The following is a 20,932-nucleotide window of genomic DNA, read 5'->3' as shown; positions in this document are numbered from 1 at the left end:
AAGGCAATCCCCAAGCTGTATCCAAACAGAGGGCCTAACCAACCCCCAGAAGAATTTGCACAGATAATGGAGGAGTGAATACAGCGCCAACAAGAGGCCAAGGGATAAATATAATCACAGAGAGATAAAAGAAATATTTTCACAGAGAGATAAAAGAAATTATTTAATAAACAATGCTTAAAAACAACAGCAATAGAAAGCTATACATAAAAATACAAAAATAGCTCACAGGAGCGGCTCAAAGGGCCAAAGGTGGTAAGATATAACGTTGTCAAATGTTGGAGTAGTCCCTGGCACTAAGATAATAACAGGTGATCAGTTTAAGCAATACACCAGATAAAGAGTGTAAGCTGGTGTGACAAAGTAATCACAAAACAAAACCATACAGTATATCAAACAAATGATATATAAATGAATAAATACAAAAGATGCAATGATTATGTTGAGGTGTGTTAATAATGCCTGTGCACTGCAGTGCAAAAATTGAATAAATGAAAAAACAAAAATGATGTGAAAATAGTGGCAAGTGTAGGTGAGTGCAGATGATAATCACAAATAATACTAACTACTAATGCAGTAAATGCAAAAATAAACAATAAAAACAGATAAAAAAATATATTCAAAAATGTTGATCAACAAATGTTAATGAAGAACAAAATTTTTTTTAAAACCAATATAGTGCTAAAAAAGTGAAAAAAGTGAAAAACTGTTCCTCCAAATATTAGTCACTAGAACAAATCCAAATCAGAATGAAATTCCTGGGTCTTAGGTGGGTGAAGTGGCCGATTGAGTCCTAACAACTGTCAGCTGCTCCTATGGTGTCCTAAAAATGTCCCTGTAAAAAGAAGTTCACAACATAGTGTATCCAATATAAAAAAATATAGTATGGGTTAAAATAATAAGACTTATTGGTAAGCATTATTTTAATATCTACCCCATTTTTATATTGGATACACTATGTTGTGAACTTCTTTTTACAGGGACATTTTTAGGACAACATCAACAAAATATATTTTTTTATCTGTTTTTATTGTTTATTTTTGCATTTACTGCATTAGTAGTTAGTATTATTTGTGATTATCATCTGCACTCACCTACACTTGCCACTATTTTCACATCATTTTTGTTTTTTCATTTATTCAATTTTTGCACTGCAGTGCACAGGCATTATTAACACACCTCAACATAATCATTGCATCTTTTGTATTTATTCATTTATATATCATTTGTTTGATATACTGTATGGTTTTGTTTTGTGATTACTTTGTCACACCAGCTTACACTCTTTATCTGGTGTATTGCTTAAACTGATCACCTGTTATTATCTTAGTGCCAGGGACTACTCCAACATTTGACAACGTTATATCTTACCACCTTTGGCCCTTTGAGCCGCTCCTGTGAGCTATTTTTGTATTTTTATGTATAGCTTTCTATTGCTGTTGTTTTTAAGCATTGTTTATTAAATAATTTCTTTTATCTCTCTGTGAAAATATTTCTTTTATCTCTCTGTGATTATATTTATCCCTTGGCCTCTTGTTGGCGCTGTATTCACTCCTCCATTATCTATATATATATCTTTGACATGCCGGCATAATTTATACATTTTTCTGGGTACCCCTATTGTTTGGGTAATGAATGAATTGCATATGCTAGTATCTTCGCCCAATTAATGTGTGTATTTTTTCTTTTTGTGCACACTGGTTAACATTATAATAAATCAGTATATTATTTCCAGATTTCTGTGGTAGTGTCTATTTGAGGATTTTTAGGCTCTTAGATATTTGTTTTATTAAGGCTTAATATGGGGTTGCTGGATAAGGTTTAGTTTTTGTTACTTTTTTAGATATATGTTATTTTCTAAACCTCCTTGGACCTTGGTGCCCACATTAACATTCTAATATTGTGGGCCCTTGACCATAGCCATTATATCCAGGGACAGCTGGTACAAATATTGTAATATATATATATATATATATATATAAAATATATATACAGTAAACTCTCAGTTAACCGGCACTCTCAAGCAACTAGAAAAAAAATAATCGAAGATATTGTACATAAAAATTAACACCAACTTTGCTTTGCAGCTTCCTTTCTCTATAGTGGCCTCTCAAAGGTGAAAGCAAGCTCTTTTCATGCCACCAGACCCTACATAACTGCTCTTGAAAGTTGTGAGCACAAGGCAGTCTGAGAATTAGACATCACGCTGCCACTGGGTGCCCGGGACTGAATGGAGGCGGCATTAATATTAGTTAATAATTTGCTTTTATTTACTGTATGTAAATATTAATATCAAGTAAATACAGCGTTTATAGTATAGTATGGGTTATAGAACTAGTTAGGCCTATTTTTAATAGTAACTCTCAAGCAACCAGAAACTACACTTATACGGAATTTACCAATCCCCAATGGGTGTCAGTTAACTGGGAGATTACTGTATATCTATTTATTTTATTATTAAGGTACCATAAACTCTGGTTACATTATCCTTCCATTTACGATCCTCTAATGTGGATAACCGTTACTCGTGACGTAATTTTCAGGACTAGTGCAGAATTTTAAAACATCTAATCAGGAGCCTGTAAACAGCAGGACAGGGTGTGTAGAAGCGTGATCAAAAGATGGCCAATGAGAAAGACTGTTACGCATGATCACCTGACTCTCAATCTACGGTTTACAGACAATCCCCATCATACGATACCTTAAAACAGCATGAGGTCATTTGACCAGACTTTAAAGTCCATTCACAAAACATGCTCCTCAGTAATGGAAAGAATTAAAGGGACACTAAACCTACATTTTTTCTTTAATGATTCAGATAGAACATATAATTTTAAGCAACTTTCTAATTTATTTTTATTATCAATTTTTCTTTGTTCTCTTGCTATCTTTTTTTAAAAGCAGGAATGTAAAACTTAAGAGCTGGCTCATTTTTGGTTGAGAACCTGAGTTAAGCTTGCTTATTGGTTTGCTAACTGTATCCACCAATAAACAAGCGTTATCCATGGGGCTGAACCTAAAATGGGCTGGCTGCTAAGCTTTAAATTCCTACTTTTTAAATAAAGTTAGCAAGAGAACGAATAAAAATTGATAGTAGGAGTAAATTAGAAAGTTGCTTAAAATTGCATGCTCTTTTTGAATCATTAAAGAAACAATTAGGGTTTAGTATCACTTTAAACAAAAGCATAAGGAAATCACACTATAATTGTGAAGAAATAGTAACATCTAGTGGATAAATTAAATATGACACCTTTACAAAATTAACAGAATAAATATGCAAAGTGATACAATGTATTTCTAAAGTATAATACACTTTATTCTAAAGATGTGTGTCTACAATCAACAAACTAATATTAGTGCATATAACCTCAAAAAAACAATGAGGTTATAATAAGTGAAACAAGTGAAGAAATTACTGATACACACATGAGGCACCCTCTTTGTTTGTCTATATTTCTAGAGTTCGTCTAAACATAGCTGAGTACCCTGACCTTCTGGGGGTGGTGTGTTGCCTGAAAGATAGCCGCAACTGCAAGTCTCAAATATCCTATTCCGGAATCATAAATACAGAAAAACTATTAGCACTCTTGTTTGCTAATTGTAAGGAGCACAATAGGATTTCTATACTTGCCAGATGCTGTAAAATAAGAGCCATAATTGTCGGATTACTGTGCTTTCTTCTGGAGCTCCAGAAAATGCAACTGTTTTGAGATGGTGCTTTAGACAAAGCTATTACACTTACTAAAAAGGTTACATTGTGTCACTGTTCTTGAAGTATACGTTAAAACATTACTGAAATGGCTCCAAACGCCTTTAACTCTAGCAAAGATTCTATCGACGAGTTCATCTCAGTGCTGAAGAATGTGTGGACAGGTTGGCTAGTCCCTTTTTCGGATGACATATTTTCATTGATAAATTCCCTAGGATTCCCCATAGATCCCTCTTCAGCTTACACTCTTCTACTCATTGTGGATGACAGGATACCAGAAACTGATAAAAAGCTGATTATCTACATTGTAGCGGCTACAAAATTGTTTATTGTTCATGGTTGGAAAAAGCCACTCACCCCACACACAGCCACAGTAATTACTCTGATTAACTATTTTGCTAATATGGAAAGGTATGTTTACAGAGTGCAAGATAGACTGGAAGAATACTGGGATATATGGGACAGATGGATGCATAGACAGAGTTAATTAGATAAACCACAACAATTTTTCTTAGGGTGCCCTCTGGTATAAAAGAATACCAATAATTGCATAAACCCTGTTCATTGTGGGAGACAAAACTGAGATAAGATATCATCCTGGCTAGTAATGTAGTAATTCCCTTTCTCCCTCCTCTATTTTTTTCTTCTTCATTTATTCCCAAGGGATACGAAACCCAAAAATGTTCTTTTGTGATTCAGAGTATACCATATTAAAAACTTGTCTCCTCTGCTACCTTTAGTCGATGGGTTATGTCTCCAGATGGTGTGGATGACAATTTTTCATCCCAATCTATCAGAGGTGCTGCTGACTCTAAATCTTTTTTCTAAATCTGTTCCTTTATAGAAATTTTGAATGCAGCAAATTGGCCTTCTTACACTGTTTTCAGACAATTTTATTTGTTGTTATAAAATTATGATTATTCTAAGATGAGTATTTTCCCTCTATCTTTTTCCCTCCCTTTTTTTTTTTTTTTTACTATAAATGTACATTGTATTATGTATTAATTAATTAATTGATATTAAATATATTTTTAGCTCCAACTCTTTCCATCTCCGGATTTTAGGATGTCTCAAAATTCTTAAAGAAGAAATCTTCAGCCTCATCAGGAGGGCTAGATTACAAGTGGAGTGCTACTTAGAGCTCCCGCTCAAGCAATTAATATACATTGAGGGAAAATTATTTAATCCCCTGCTGATTTCTTATGTTTGCCCACTGACAAAGAAATGATCAGTCTATAATTTTTAGGTTTATTTGAACACTGAGTAAGAGAATAACAACAAAAAAATCCAGAAAAAAATAAATTAATTTGCATTTAAAAAAAATTAAATAAGTATTTGACCTCTTTGCAAAACATGACTTAGTACTTGGTGGCAAAACCCTTGTTGGTAATCACAAAGGTCAGACATTTCTTGTAGTTGGTCACCAGGTTTGCACACATTTCAGGAGGAATTTTGTCCCACTCCTCTTTGCAGATCCTCTCCAAGTCATTAAGAGTTTGAAGCTAATGTTTGGCAACTCAAACCTTCAGTTCCCTCCACAGATTTTCTATGGGATTAAAGGCTTCTTCTTGAACCACTACTTTGTTGCCTTGTTGCCGTTGTAAATTGAAACCCAGTTTATAATGTAAGTCAATGGGAAGTGAGGTAGATAGGTTCCAGGCCCCTCTCAAAATTGTCATAAGTAACACCCAATACATTATTTTAAAAGCTTTGAAATTAAGACTTTAAATGCTAGACAGCATTATAAACCTAATAAAATAATCACACAACACAGACTTCACTTGCATTTTTCTGCAAACAGTTCTTTCTATGCATTTCAATCTGGACTGAGTTATAGACAGGAAGATCTTGTTCCTTTGAAATCTGCTCAGTAGCTCAGGTCTGGTTAAACTGATAAATTTCAGCTTGCTTGGCTTTGCTGCAACACAACCGGACAGCTCCACCTACTGGCTATTTTAATAAATGCACTGCTTCTCAATGCTTTTCAATAGCAGTCACATGACTTGAAAAAAAGGTTGTTATTCTGAAACAGTGTAAATTGAACCGTTGTAAAACGAGGGCCACCTGTACATTTAGGAATATCTATTCAAATATACTTAGACATATTTCCCCTATGTGAAGAACATTTGAAGGTGAAATATTTACTGTACATGCATAGTTAAACATTTTATTAAAAATGAATATTGAATGAGGGGCGGAGCCAGGGCGCGACTAAGATGGTTGCATAATTCCTTAGCTCCGTAATACTGGCTCAATAAAAGAATCGCTGGGGCCTGCAAAACCTCCCTACCAAGCCATAAAACTACTTAGATGGACATATAAAGCAGCAAAGAGAAGGCAGAGAGGGGCAGTAGCCCACTTGCAAAGGTGAACAAGTTTATTTACATCGCCACGCATCAGACACAGCAGGGACTCCGGGCGCCATCTTTGAGGAAAAAGACAGCTTGATCTAGGACTATGCGGTAAGCACAGGCGGCCCTAATAGATAATCAGCGGGGCCATAAAAATTGTGTAAACCGGACAGCCAAACGGACCACAAAATATCCCGGACACCGACAAAAAACCTAATAAATAGGCTCCGTTAGCAAGCACACTAAACCCCTGGTTGAACGCAGCACACCAAAAGCCAACGGGGGAGAATAGTGAAGCTATTCAACACCGGGGACAATATCTGAAACAGGTCACAGCACTAATACTACCCGATCAGCGTAATTATAGAGGTTATCAGAAATCTGAGGAGAAGCTGACTGTGCAGGCTTGAGATCCCTGAAGATTCAAGGTAAATGCAACACATTGCAAGCCCCACATGAACATTTACATTTGCCTTTTAAAAACAGCGCAAATTGGAGATAACTGAATATACATACTCTGTGGAGATAACTTAAAGCACTTAATGATGGCTGCAAGGAAACAGATCAAGCCACTAAAAATCACTAAACACATGTCTGTAAAAGACACCTCAGTCAGCGGCTTTTTCGGCACACAGGCCAGGTTATCACAATCTTCAGACCCTGGTCTCCCAGACACTCCTAATAGAGAGCTTAATTACTCCAGCTCCATCACACCTCCGCAAGAATCATCCACACAAATACCAACCTCCCTATTGACATCCCTAGCCTCGAAGCAAGACATTGCTGAGATAATTAAAACCTGCATGAAAGAGGAAATGGCTGAACTCAAGCAAGAAATACACACCTTAGGATTTCGCATAGAAGCACTTGAGGATAACTCAGACCTAATTAAAGAGGATGTGAATGCCCTTCAAGATCAATCTTCTCTACATTCAACACTCATTGACACCTTGAACGATAAAATTGAGGATCTTGAAAATCGCAGCCGTAGGAAAAACCTACGGATAAGGGGTGTCCCTGAATCTGTCCTCCCAAAGGATCTCCCCACATTTTTACCGGCCCTATTTCAACATCTTACTGGGACTCCAGCTGCGGAAAACATACAATGGGATAGGGCCCACAGGGCATTGCGGCCTAAGCCACCAGATACAGCCCCGCCACGGGACATAATAATAAAATTCCGCCAATTCAGAGAGAAAGAAGAGCTGTTGAATGGCTCTAGAAAGAACCTACCGGTACGCTTTAGAGGCACTGTCCTGCAATTTTACACTGACCTCTCCACACGCACGCTTCAAAGACGCCGCGAACTTGGCCCTCTTACAACTCTCCTGAGACAAAAGAGGATTTTATACAGATGGGGATTCCCATTCCATTTATATGTCCTGCACGAGAACCAGAAACTTTCTTGTAGAACATTAGAAGACATCCCAAACTTCTGCAGGGCATTGGATCTAGACCCCCCTAACTGTGAGACACAAACACCAATGCCAAATGACAGGGATAAGAGACTACCCCCACAGCCAAAAGAAAAGTGGCACCGGATCCAACACACCAAAAAAGACCAAACTCAAGCACAGCTCTCATCACCGCCAAAGAAAAAGGCAGCCATGACCTTCTCAGCAACACAGGCCAAGCAGAAATTACAGATGGAAAACTGATAACCTTATCTTACCAGAATCTGACCTTAGTCACCCATCTTAGAACATTTACACCTCTACTTAAGGTCTTCTTTTTTCACCTTGACATTCCAATTGGCGTAGGATGGTAAGCTAAGGAAAGACATTTACCTTTTTGAGTATTGTTCGGGAGGGAGGCAGGGAAACCAGCGATAGGAAAAATGCTTTAAATTAAATCATTTGATGAGCCAGTTACCACATCTCACCACCTATCTGGTCAAGCTGATTGTGACTTTTCCTAATACCCAGGTCACAATGCACGTACTTTGTGCTCCCGAAAGCTCTTTGGGAAGCTTGATCGGCCTGATGGTCAGTTTTTTGTTGTTGTTTTTTTCATTGTTAATGTTTTATTTGTTGTTGAAAAGCCATGAAGTACATTTGTTGATGTTTTATCTAATGTTGAATTGTTATGAAGTACACCGTTTTCCTATCCCAAGATCAGAAAGAGTCTTAAATTTTGCCTGCAAATACAATAAGCAACAAATAAATGGATCCAAACACTAGGGACAAACACTTATTCCTCATAACCCAAAATGTAAAGGGCTTTAATTCGCCTCAGAAAAGATCTCTGGCCCTTACAGATCTGCATAAAAAAAAAAGGGGACGTCCTATTTTTACAAGAGACTCATTTTCAAAAATCCAAAGAACCCAAATATCTAGGCCCCTTATACACACAACATTTTCACAGCTCATCAGATCTGAAAAAAAATGGGGTGAGCATCCTGATCAGTAAACACATCCCTTTTACACCATTGCAAACGCATACAGATTCAGAGGGCAGATTCCTATGTGTCTTTGGACTGCTTTATGGCACCCCAACCACACTAATAAACCTTTATGCTCCCAATACTAAGCAGTTACCATTTTTTAAAAAATGTTTCCAACAAATCTTACAATTTTCAAAAGGCACAATCATATTAGGAGGTGACTTTAACACTCCCCTCCAACCAGACATAGACAGCTCAAACCCCCGCCCCAACACATTAAGAAGCACTACTAGGTATTTATGGAAAAGAATGCAAGACCAAAATTTGTATGATATTTGGAGACTACTAAACCCCTCTAGAAGGGACTACACGTTCTTTTCCTCTCCCCACAAATCCTATAGCAGAATTGATTACTTTTTGCTAAATCAAAAGGGCTTATCTGCCGTCTCAACCGTCAAAATCTCACACACTGTATGGTCTGACCACTCGGCAGTAATACTGCAATTCAAGTGGCCTACAGCACCATCAAACACTTACCTTTGGAAACTAGAGGATAACTTACTAACAGCCCCAGAGTTCATAACCAAGATAGAAAAATTAATACCGGAATATTTTCAGTTTAACTCGCAGCCACATTCAAACCCCTTTGTAGTCTGGGAAGCACACAAATGTTACATCAGGGGGGAATTTATTAAGAGACAATCCCACCTTAAAAAGCTTGCTAGACACCACTACCAACAATTAACTGACACTCTTTCTAAGATAGAATACGAGCACAAAATTAACCCCAATGACCAACAACTGCAAACCAAATTAGAAGAGGCAAGACAAGCAGTCCAGAACCTCCTATTAAAGGAATGCAACCGCATAGCATTAAACACTAGGCAAAAGTTTTATTTCGAAAATAACAGAGCGGGGAAATTATTAGCCAGGGCGTTAAAACTTAAAAAATTAAAGAACTTTGTACTCGAGCTAAAAACTCTGAATAATGGTAAGGTACACTCTACACCAGACATTCTCACTCAGTTCCATACATATTACTCCAAGCTATATAACCTGAAAGCCAATTCCACACAAATCAACAGCAGTCAAGAGGGAAAACACTACCTACAAAACTCCCGGTTACCAAAAATCTCAAGGTCACAGGAACGCGACCTAGAGACCCCGATCACCCCAACAGAAATTTCAGAAGCACTCAAACAGATGCCGATAGGAAAAAGCCCAGGCCCAGACGGGTTCACTGTACAATATTACAAAAAATTTCTCCCATTGCTACTACCGCACTTATGCTCTATATTCAATCACACTGACCATGAAAACCCTTTTCCACCTTTTATGCTAGACGCATATATAACGGTTTTACCAAAACCAGGGAAGACACCAGACACACCAGCCAATTTTAGACCCATCTCACTTCTGAATGTTGATATTAAAATTTATGCAAAAATTTTGGCCAACAGAATTAATAAACTACTCCCCCAAATAATTAATTTCAACCAAGTAGGTTTTGTCCCCCATAGGGAAGCCAGGGACAATACCATTAAAGTATTAAACCTATTAGAATATTCCCAGACCCACAAAATTCCTACAATGTTTTTGGCCATAGACGCAGAAAAAGCCTTTGATAGGCTAGATTGGCAATTTCTAAAAGACACTATGTTACAATTTGGCTTCAGCCAACCGTTTGTAGGCAAAATATTCTCTCTATATAACGCACCTAGGGCCAGAATTAAGGCAAATGACTCATTATCAGAACCCGTCTTAATCAATAACGGCACGAGACAAGGCTGTCCGCTATCACCCCTTCTGTTTATCATGGCCATGGAAGTACTTGCCCACAACATTAGGAACAATAAAAATATCCCTTTATGCGGACGATGTCCTTCTCTCACTAACTAACCCCGATATATCTTTACCTGCCTTTATGGAGGAAGTATCGAGGTATAGCACACACTCTAACTTTAAAATAAACCCTTCCAAGTCAGAATTTCTAGGAATAGCGATGGAACACCACAAGATACAAATATCTTATATTTGTATCTTGTATCTTATATACAAACAATAAGCACAAAATACCAATTTACCCCGCAACATTCCACACTAAAATATTTGGGAATACAACTTGCGAAAAACAAGGGAGCCCTCTTCACACATAACTATCAGAATATGCTCAAATTAATACAAACAGAGTTAACCAATTGGCAGCATAAACCCCTATCCTGGTTAGGCAGAATCCATGCCTACAAAATGAGCATATTACCACGCTTCTTATATCTGTTCCAAACAATACCAATACAACCACCAACTAATTACATAACCATGATACAAAATATAGCCAACACCTTCATATGGGGCCAAAAAATGCCACGAATCTCAAAAAACACGTTATATCGTAACCGTACTAATGGAGGTCTAGGTGTTCCTAATCTCAAATACTACACACAAGCAGCACAGCTAACTAGAATAGTGGATTGGTGTAAAAACGGGGAGAGTAAGGAATGGGTAATTCTTGAACACGATTTATTAGGTACAAGCAGCCTGGGTAGTGCCTGTTGGCTGCCCACACAGCTGAGATATTTCACTTACCCCATTCCCGTTCTAATCCAAGACACACTCTCAACATGGGACAAACTTATATCAACACAAAAGGGAATGTCGTCAGTCCCCTCCCCGTTAACCCCACTCCTACATAATCCCAAATTTCCAATATACCTAGATACTTCCACAGGCAAACCTTACAACATCCATTCACACCTACCGTGCTACACGATACAGGACAACGGAAAACTCCTATCTAAAACATCGCTTTTAGAGAAAACATTTCCCTGCTAAGCAGATGGTTTGAATATTTACAGCTCACACATTTCATCCAACACAATAAAAGTAGAGACCAATTAGTCAGGAATTTAACGCCTTTTGAGACTTTGTGCTGGACACAAACACCTATGAGAGGATCCCTCTCTTTAATATATAAAAATCTAATTGCCATACACTCCAATAGCCTCCCGGCCTACACGGGATCATGGGAAGCAGAATTAGGTCGGGAAATCTCACCAAAAGATTGGGACATAATATTTATACAAATGGGTAGATCACCCTCCTCAATGTCTATAACCGAGACAAACATGAAAATCTTATGTCGATGGTACCTACACCCATGCAGACTAGCTAAAATATATCCACAAGCAGACCCCATGTGCTGGAGAGGTTGCGGTCAACAGGGGACCCTAGCCCACATTTGGTGGGGTTGCACGATACTCCAAACATACTGGAAAGAGGTACACAGAGAAACAGAAATAGCCCTAAACCTCAAGATCCCATTCGACCCTTTGGTCCTACTGTTTAATAAACCCCCTAAACTGAAATGTAAATATAAATTAATGTTACTCTATATAATGCTTAGTGGAGCCAAACAACTAATACCTCGTTATTGGAAATCCCCTCAAATACCCACAACACAAAGCTGGAAGCAAAACGTGACCAGAATACTAGGGCTTGAGAAATATCACTATCAAAAGACAGGTAGACTAGATTTCTACCATGCAATGCTCTTATTTTGGGAAGAATATGTTCATCTGGCATAAAGGCCTAGAAATTAAATTACAACATAGTAGTTGGATCCAGACATTCTAAAAAGTTAAAACCCTTTAAAAATAGTTGCAGACCTCGATCTTGGGATTGATATTGATACTTACATTAATGTAATATTACTTAATCAATGATAATTTATAAGGATGTGTACTTTCACTTTCTGTACCTTCATTTGTTTTCTGTTTTCTGGATAACGTGTCAATTTAAACACCCTACACAGTTATAAAGTGTAATCCATGCCAGTTTTACGGCATGAAAGGAAACTGAGAGACAATGTGACGAATATATTACCGTAGGTCGGTACAACTGTAACAACTGACCCACATCAGGTTAGATAAAGCTTTGCACCCTCTAATGGTTTCATGTAAGAAATATGTGATGTGAACTGTAAAAACATTACTTATGTTTTTTCTTTTTTATTTGCTGTTAATTCTATTATTTTTCAATAAAGCATTTTAAAACTAAAAAAAAAAAAAAAAAAAAAAAAAAAAAATGAATATTGAATAAATATAATTTTGCAAGGTTTCAGCTTCTTGACTGCAAAGGGCTCCAATGCAATGTCTATATATGTATACATATGTATTTATATGTGTATACATGTCTGTAAATACATATATACACATATAAATACATATGTCCACACACATACATATATTATATATATCTTTTCATGTGACAACACTGAAAAAATGACACTTTGCTACAATGTAAAGTAGTGAGTGTACAGCCTATATAACTGTGTAAATTTGCTATCCACTCAAAATATCTCAACACACAGACATTAATGTCTAAACCGTTGGCAACAAAAGTGAGTACACCCCTAAGTGGAAATGTCCAAATTGGGCCCAATTAGCCATTTTCCCAGCGTCACGTGACTTGTTAGTGTTACAAGGTCTCATGTGTGAATGGGAAGCAGGTGTGTTTAATTTGGTGTTATCGCTCTTATACTCTCTCATACTGGTCACTGGAAGTTCAACATGGCACCTCATGGCAAAGAACTCTGAGGATCTGAAAAAAAATAATTGTTGCTCTACATAAAGATGGCCTAGGCTATAAGAAGATTGCCAAGACCCTGAAACTGAGCTGCAGCACGGTGGGAAAGACCATACAGCGGTTTCACAGGACAAGTTTCACTCAGAACAGGCCTCGCCATGGTCGACCAAAGAAGTTGAGTGCACGTGCTTAGCGTCATATCTAGAGGTTGTCTTTGGGAAATAGATGTATGAGTGCTGCCAGCATTGCTGCAGAGGTTAAAGGGGTGGGGGGGTCAGCCTGTCAGTGCTCAGACCATATGTCACACACTTCATCAAATTGGTCTGCAAGGAAGAAGGAAGCCTCTTCTAAAGATGATGCACAAGAAAGCCCACAAACAGGTTGCTGAAGACAAGCAGACTAAGGACATGGATTACTGGACCCATGTCCTGTGGTCCGATAAGACCAAGATAAACTTATTTGGTTCAGATGGTGTCAAGCGTGTGGGGCGGCAACCAGGTGAGGAGTACAAAGACAAGTGTGTCTTGCCTACAGTCTAGCATGGTGGTGGGAGTGTCATGGTCTGGGCCTGCATGAGTGCTGCCGGCTCTGGGGAGCTACAGTTTATTGAGGGAACCATGAATGCCAACATGTACTGTGACATACTGAAGCAGAACATGATCTCCCTCCCTTTGGAGACTGGGCTACTGTCATGGATTTCCTTATTCCTTTCTGTCCCTTTAATTTTACCTGTGCTCACACCTAGCAAGGTTATTTAAAGCCTGGACACGCCTCCCTCCCTGCTTCAGTATTGTTTCCAGTTTAGCATACAGCTTCACAGACCTGCTGCAGGGATTTACCTCTCTCTGTTCAAGTCTAACTATCTGAAGGTATTTAAACCTTTTCTAATACGGAGCCTACTTGAGAAACTGAAAGAGACTTATATGCTAAGTCTGAACATTTCCTAATTTGGATTAACAAACACCGCTGCTGCATTATTTTCCTGCTTAATTGCCTCTGGCAGATCAAGTGTTTTCCAAACCGCAACTGCAGTCTCATCCGATATAAGTTGTGAACTTTATAACTTTGTACAGACGCTTAACTTACATTGGACCACACTCACAGGATACCTCCTCATATTCCTCTTCACACGCTTCAGGAGTAGCGTGATAAACTTCAGACTGAACTTTTGTGAGTAACACTACAGCACAGCACTTAATACCTGCTCCACCCATCTGCCTGTCAGCTCTCACAAACAGCACAGCTATCAGTGTGTATCACACTTCAATTGACTAACAGCCTGCTGCATCTGTACTGACCTAACGCTCTTCCTGTGTGCTCAGTGATTATCAGGAAAAGTGTATCCCATCCACGGTGCGTTTGTTTAACAACTGCTGTGCAACCTGATTCAGAAATACTGATCAGGAATTTAAATCAAATAGTAACTTTCAACTGCCATACAGACAGATACATTGTAACTTCCTCATTGTATCTTAAAGTAAGGCATACAATCATATATTTCCCGCAGTTGAGATCCACAACCACAACCAGCTCGTTACATAATACTGAAGCCTATAAAAATGGATCCAGCGGAATTACCTAAAATTGTTTACACTCTCTCACAGAGGGTGGATCAGCTAAGTCATGGCCTTAGAGAATTACAAGTTCAAAATGAGACACTCAACAATATAATAAAAGACTCAATGAATAAATCAGCCACACCAGAGGCTACCCCAGAACCCCAAGTCTCTATGCCCGACAAATTCCATGGAGACAGGGCTATGTTCTCTCAGTTCAAAAACTCTTGTTATCTTCTTTTCAGTCTAAAACCTAAAACCTACGCAACTGAACGAGTTAAGGTTTTAACGGTCATTTCTTTTCTGCGAGGTGAACCCCGCAAGTGGGCTGACTCATTCTTTGAACAAGATCATCCTATTTTAACATCACTGGAAGACTTCTTCAAGGAAATGGCAATTCTTTATCAAGATATTAACACTCAGCTTACTGCAGAGACTAAAATGAGGTCTCTTAAACAAGGGAAAAAGCAGGTGGAGGAATATTTAACTGAGTTCAAGCAATACAGTAAAGATACTGAGTGGAGCGATATTGCCCTTAGGAATCAGTACCGTCTAGGTCTAAATGATGCCCTTAAAGATGAACTCGCTCGCATTGAGCTTCCTAGGTCCTTGGAAGGACTAATCACACTAAGCATTCAGATTGATAGAAGGTTGAGAGAACGCAAATCAGAAAAACAAGGTATGGATACTATCACAAGACCCTCTACTACTTACCAAAAACCTACAGTCACTCAAACCTCAGAACCTATGGATTTTGGATTCACTAGAGGCCCTTTACAACCAGAAGAAAGGAATCGCAGACGCATAAACAACCTCTGCATGTATTGTGCTTCAAATGCACATACTGTAAGAGAGTGTCCTATCTTACAAAGGCAGAAGAAACGTAAGTCCTTCAGAAAAACCACATGCTTAACCACAAATGTTAACCAAGTTGCTTACTGCTCTATATCTCTTACCTTACAGTGGGATCTACACCAGCAAATCAGTGAAGCCATCATCGACTCTGGGGCACATTCTTCCTATATTGATTCTGTTTTTGTCACTATAAATAAAATACCCACTGTGTTGAAAGCAAGACCTGTGTCCATTAGAGTTATTGATGGTAATACAATTAGTTCCGGTCCTATTACACACCAAACTATTCCCATCAAGGTTTCCACGTCAAGTGCACACACTGAATTCATATCCTTTGATGTGATAAATTCTCCCATGTTTCCCCTGGTGCTTGGTCTACAATCGTTACAGACGCATCAACCCACCATACATTGGGATCGCCTCGAAGTCGAATTCCTCTCAGATTATTGCAAGAACACCTGTTTTCATCACTCCTTGATCTGTTCTATAAATCCTACTGGAAGAATTATTCCTTCTGACTATCAAGATTTTCAAGATGTATTCAGTGAAAAGGAAGCAGAGTCCCTTCCTCCAAATCGCCCGTACGACTGTCCTATTCAACTACTTCCAGGAGCTTCCATTCCTTACGGGCACATATACCCTCTATCACAGCCTGAACTAGATCACCTCAAAACTTACCTTTCAGAGAATTTAAGGAAAGGGTTTATACAACCCTCTTCTTCCCCTGCTGGGGCCGGCATTTTCTTCGTCAGAAATAAGGACAACTCCCTACGCCCTATAATTGATTATAGGGAACTTAATAAACGGACTGTCAAGAACCGCTATCCCTTACCTCTAATTCCCGAACTCATCGAACGTCTCAGTCAAGCCACCATATACACTAAATTAGACCTACGTGGAGCCTATAATCTCGTCAGGATCCGAAAAGGAGATGAGTGGCTCACCGCCTTCAGAACAAGATATGGGCTCTACGAGTATAAGGTGATGCCTTTCGGGCTCTGTAATGCCCCGGCAACGTTCCAATATCTAATAAACGATATATTCCGTGATCTCCTTGACATCTGTGTAGTTGTATATTTGGACGACATTCTGATATACTCTACTAACATCATTGAACATATAAAACACGTCCGTTGGGTGCTCTCTCGCCTTAGACAACACCGACTTTTTGCCAAATTGGAAAAATGCATCTTCCACACCTCTGTTATTACATTCCTGGGTTATACTATCACTCCCACAGGAATTCAGATGGATGATTCAAAAGTGCAAACTATTAAAAACTGGCCCATACCTTCCTCCAAAAAGGACCTGCAAAAATTCCTTGGTTTCTCCAATTATTATAGGAAATTCATCAAGAATTATTCCTCTCTTACTAAGCCTTTAACTTCTCTTACAAGTGTCAAAACTACATTCCACTGGACACCTCAAACACAGGCTATTTTCGAACACCTTAAGGATGTTTTCACTAAAGCAACGATTCTTAAGTTTCCAGACCCTGATGCCCATTATGTACTTGAAGTTGACGCCTCCAACTACGCTCTAGGGTCCATTCTGTCTCAACGTAAAACTCCAGAAGATCCACTCCACCCTGTTGCCTTCTTTTCACGAGTAATGACACCAGCCGAATATAACTACCCTGTAGGCGAAAAGGAGTTGTTAGTGATCAAGGTCTCATTAGAACACTGGAGACATCTCCTAGAGGGCAGTAAATTTCCGATACTAATATATACGGACCACAAAAATCTGGAATACCTTCTGACTAACCGTACCTTATCCTCTAGACAGCTAAGATGGAGTTTATTCCTATCAAGGTTTGATTTCCATATAACCTACAGACCAGGGAGTAAGAACGGGAAAGCGGATGCCTTGTCCAGAAAAGATACCAATCCTCATCATTCCGATACTCCTGGTACAGTCATTCCAGCTGAGCAATTCATTACACTATCTCCTACTTATCCTGAAGTCCTTAAACTCCTACAACAGAAAGATACTTCCATCCCTAAGCTTAAACTCACACTGGGACAAGATGGTCTCTATTACCACCAAGGACGTCTTTATGTACCACCTTCCCTTCGAGACAATTTGTTAAAAGAACATCATGACTCACCGATGGCAGGACATCTTGGAATCCACAAAACCTATGATCTTCTTTCACGTACGTACTGGTGGCCTGCTATCAGAACTTCTGTGCAAAGATATGTTCAATCTTGCCACATATGTACAGTTTCCAAGACTGAAAAAAGACCTCCTTTCGGATTACTCTTACCATTACAGATACCTGACCGACCGTGGCAAACCATAGGAATGGATTTCATCGTCGAACTTCCATTGTCACTTGGTTACAATACCATACTTGTTGTTGTTGATCATCTTACAAAGATGGCCCATTTCCTCCCATATCATAAGCTCCCAACTTCATCAGAACTTGCAGTTCTTTTCTTGAATAACATCGTCAAATTACACGGTCTCCCAGATTCCATTGTAACTGATAGAGGTAGTCAATTCACCTCTCGTTTCTGGAAAAAATTATGTGACACTATGCAAGTAGAACTCTGATTCTCCTCCTCATTTCACCCCCAATCAAATGGCCAAACAGAGAGAATAAACCAATGGCTCGAACAGTATATTCGTTCTTATTGTTCCAACCACCAAGACCAGTGGGCTAATACCCTTGCTATGGCTGAATATGCATACAACAATTCTACAAGTTCCACTACTTCCAAGACACCATTTTTTGCGAATTATGCTTTTCACCCTTCCTTCCAACTTCACCCTCGGACAGATTCAAACTGTCCCAAGGTTGATGACCTCACTAAGGATCTCCAGGATCTTTTCATAGAACTCAAGAGGCATATAGCTGATGCTCAGGCTCATCAGAGACGTTACTACAACCTCCGAAGACGTCAACCACCTTCCTATAAAATAGGTGATCTGGTCTGGCTGTCGACCAAGAATATAAAACTGAAAACCCCCAGCAAGAAACTTAGTGCTGTCTTCATAGGTCCTTATCCTATCACAAAGGTTGTGAACCAAAATGCTGTTACCTTGGATCTGCCTTCTACCTTTCGACTTCATCCCACCTTCCACGTCTCTTTGTTAAAACCTCATTGCGAAACTAGACAGGTGGCCAGCCAGATTCCTCCTCTCATCTTACAGGATTCGGACACGGAATACGAAGTCGATGCCATCCTGGACTCCCGTATTTACTGTGGAACTCTTCAATACTTAATCCGTTGGAAGGGATTCTCTGAGGAGAATGACTCTTGGGAACCTTCCTCGAATGTTCATGCTCCCAAATTGGTATCCCTGTTTCACAGGAGGAATCCAGAACGACCTAGATTCGTAGCTGCGGGGCACCTACCCTGAGGTGGGGGGTATGTCATGGATTTCCTTATTCCTTTCTGTCCCTTTAATTTTACCTGTGCTCACACCTAGCAAGGTTATTTAAAGCCTGGACACGCCTCCCTCCCTGCTTCAGTATTGCTTCCAGTTTAGCATACAGCTTCACAGACCTGCTGCAGGGATTTACCTCTCTCTGTTCAAGTCTAACTATCTGAAGGTATTTAAACCTTTTCTAATACGGAGCCTACTTGAGAAACTGAAAGAGACTTATATGCTAAGTCTGAACATTTCCTAATTTGGATTAACAAACACCGCTGCTGCATTATTTTCCTGCTTAATTGCCTCTGGCAGATCAAGTGTTTTCCAAACCGCAACTGCAGTCTCATCCGATATAAGTTGTGAACTTTATAACTTTGTACAGACGCTTAACTTACATTGGACCACACTCACAGGATACCTCCTCATATTCCTCTTCACACGCTTCAGGAGTAGCGTGATAAACTTCAGACTGAACTTTTGTGAGTAACACTACAGCACAGCACTTAATACCTGCTCCACCCATCTGCCTGTCAGCTCTCACAAACAGCACAGCTATCAGCGTGTATCACACTTCAATTGACTAACAGCCTGCTGCATCTGTACTGACCTAACGCTCTTCCTGTGTGCTCAGTGATTATCAGGAAAAGTGTATCCCATCCACGGTGCGTTTGTTTAACAACTGCTGTGCAACCTGATTCAGAAATACTGATCAGGTTTTTAAATCATCTGCCATACAGACAGATACATTGTAACTTCCTCATTGTATCTTAAAGTAAGGCATACAATCATATATTTCCCGCAGTTGAGATCCACAACCACAACCAGCTCGTTACAGCTACAGGGCAGTATTCCAACATGATAACGACCTCAAACACACCTCCAAGATGACCACTGCCTTGTTAAAGAAGCTGAGTGTAAAGGTGATGGACTGGCCAAGCATGTCTCCAGACCTAAACCCTATTGAGCATCTGTGGGGCATCCTCAAACGGAAGGTAGGAGAGCGCAAGGTCTCTAACATCCACCAGCTCTGTGATGTCATCATGGATGAGTAGAAGAGGACTCCAGTGGCAACCTGTGAAGCTCTGGTGAACTCCATGCCCAAGAGGGTTAAGGCAGTGCTGGAAAATTATGGTGGCCACACAAAATATTGACACTTTGGGCCCAATTTGGACATTTCCACTTAGGGATGTACTAACTTTTGTTGCCAACAGTTTAGACATTAATGGCTGTTGGTTGAGTTATTTTAAGGATACAGCAAATTTAGACAGTTATACAAGCTGTACAGTCACTACTTTACATTGTAGCAAAGTGTCATTTCTTCAGTGTTGTCACATGAAAAGATATAATAAAATATTTACATAAATGTGAGGGGTATACTCACTTTTGTGGGATACTGTATATATACATACATAAACGTAAGGAAAAAGAAGACATCCAATCGTGGTCCCAGTTTAAAAAGTTAATACTTTATTAGGTCATCTTTAAAAGCAACGGCATGCAAGCCATGAAAGTGTAAAGTTAGACAAAGGCATCCCAGTCTAACGCGTTTCAGCTCCTTGAAGCCGTACTCATAGACTGTTGGAGTGCTTTGTGATTACGTGCAATATATACAACTACAACTTAATTAGTTAATTAATGTCTAAAAACAATTAACTCTAACAGACACCTATAATTGTTAGATTAACGCTTAAAGGGCATAATATAACTCATTATTACTAAAAGTTTTTAGCCATCAAGTTGCTTTAAAGATATATTAAATTATTATTCCATGTAACTGTTGCCCAACCTAAGGACTTATTATAGTAAATTAGTAAGCATCAAAATATAGTTCATCAACCTTATGCTCGATATGTATGTCTTTTATATACAACATTAGAAACTAGCATGATTGTTTTAAATCACCAAATAGTCATCTTAATGACAATGCATTACATAAATATCTATTTGGGCAAGATGCTGTGAGAAAAAAGAGAGAAACATTACAATAAATTGTCCCCCTAAACCTACTGTTGGCTATACTAAGTATCAATACTATTTATCAACTATCAAATATGAATGGGATCATCACACCCAAACTTTATTGGATATACACATAAGTCTCAAATGTTATCCT

The 20,932-nt window shown here is 38.9% G+C and overlaps 1 long non-coding RNA gene across 1 annotated transcript; it reads left to right on the top strand.

Moving 5' to 3' along the window:
- Nucleotides 1-15,361: 15,361 nt before the first annotated feature.
- On the top strand, nt 15,362-15,658 carry LOC128638864 (uncharacterized). The gene is made up of 2 exons (XR_008399128.1): nt 15,362-15,466; nt 15,547-15,658. It is a non-coding gene; the product is annotated as an uncharacterized LOC128638864 (long non-coding RNA).
- The last annotated feature ends 5,274 nt before the right edge of the window (nt 15,659-20,932 follow it).

The sequence above is a fragment of the Bombina bombina genome, chromosome 1 (genome assembly GCF_027579735.1).
Source record: "Bombina bombina isolate aBomBom1 chromosome 1, aBomBom1.pri, whole genome shotgun sequence".
NCBI classification, from domain to species: Eukaryota; Metazoa; Chordata; class Amphibia; order Anura; family Bombinatoridae; genus Bombina; species Bombina bombina.
Note: the sequence above shows the minus strand (reverse complement) of the source record. Positions and strands in the feature narration are given on the sequence as shown.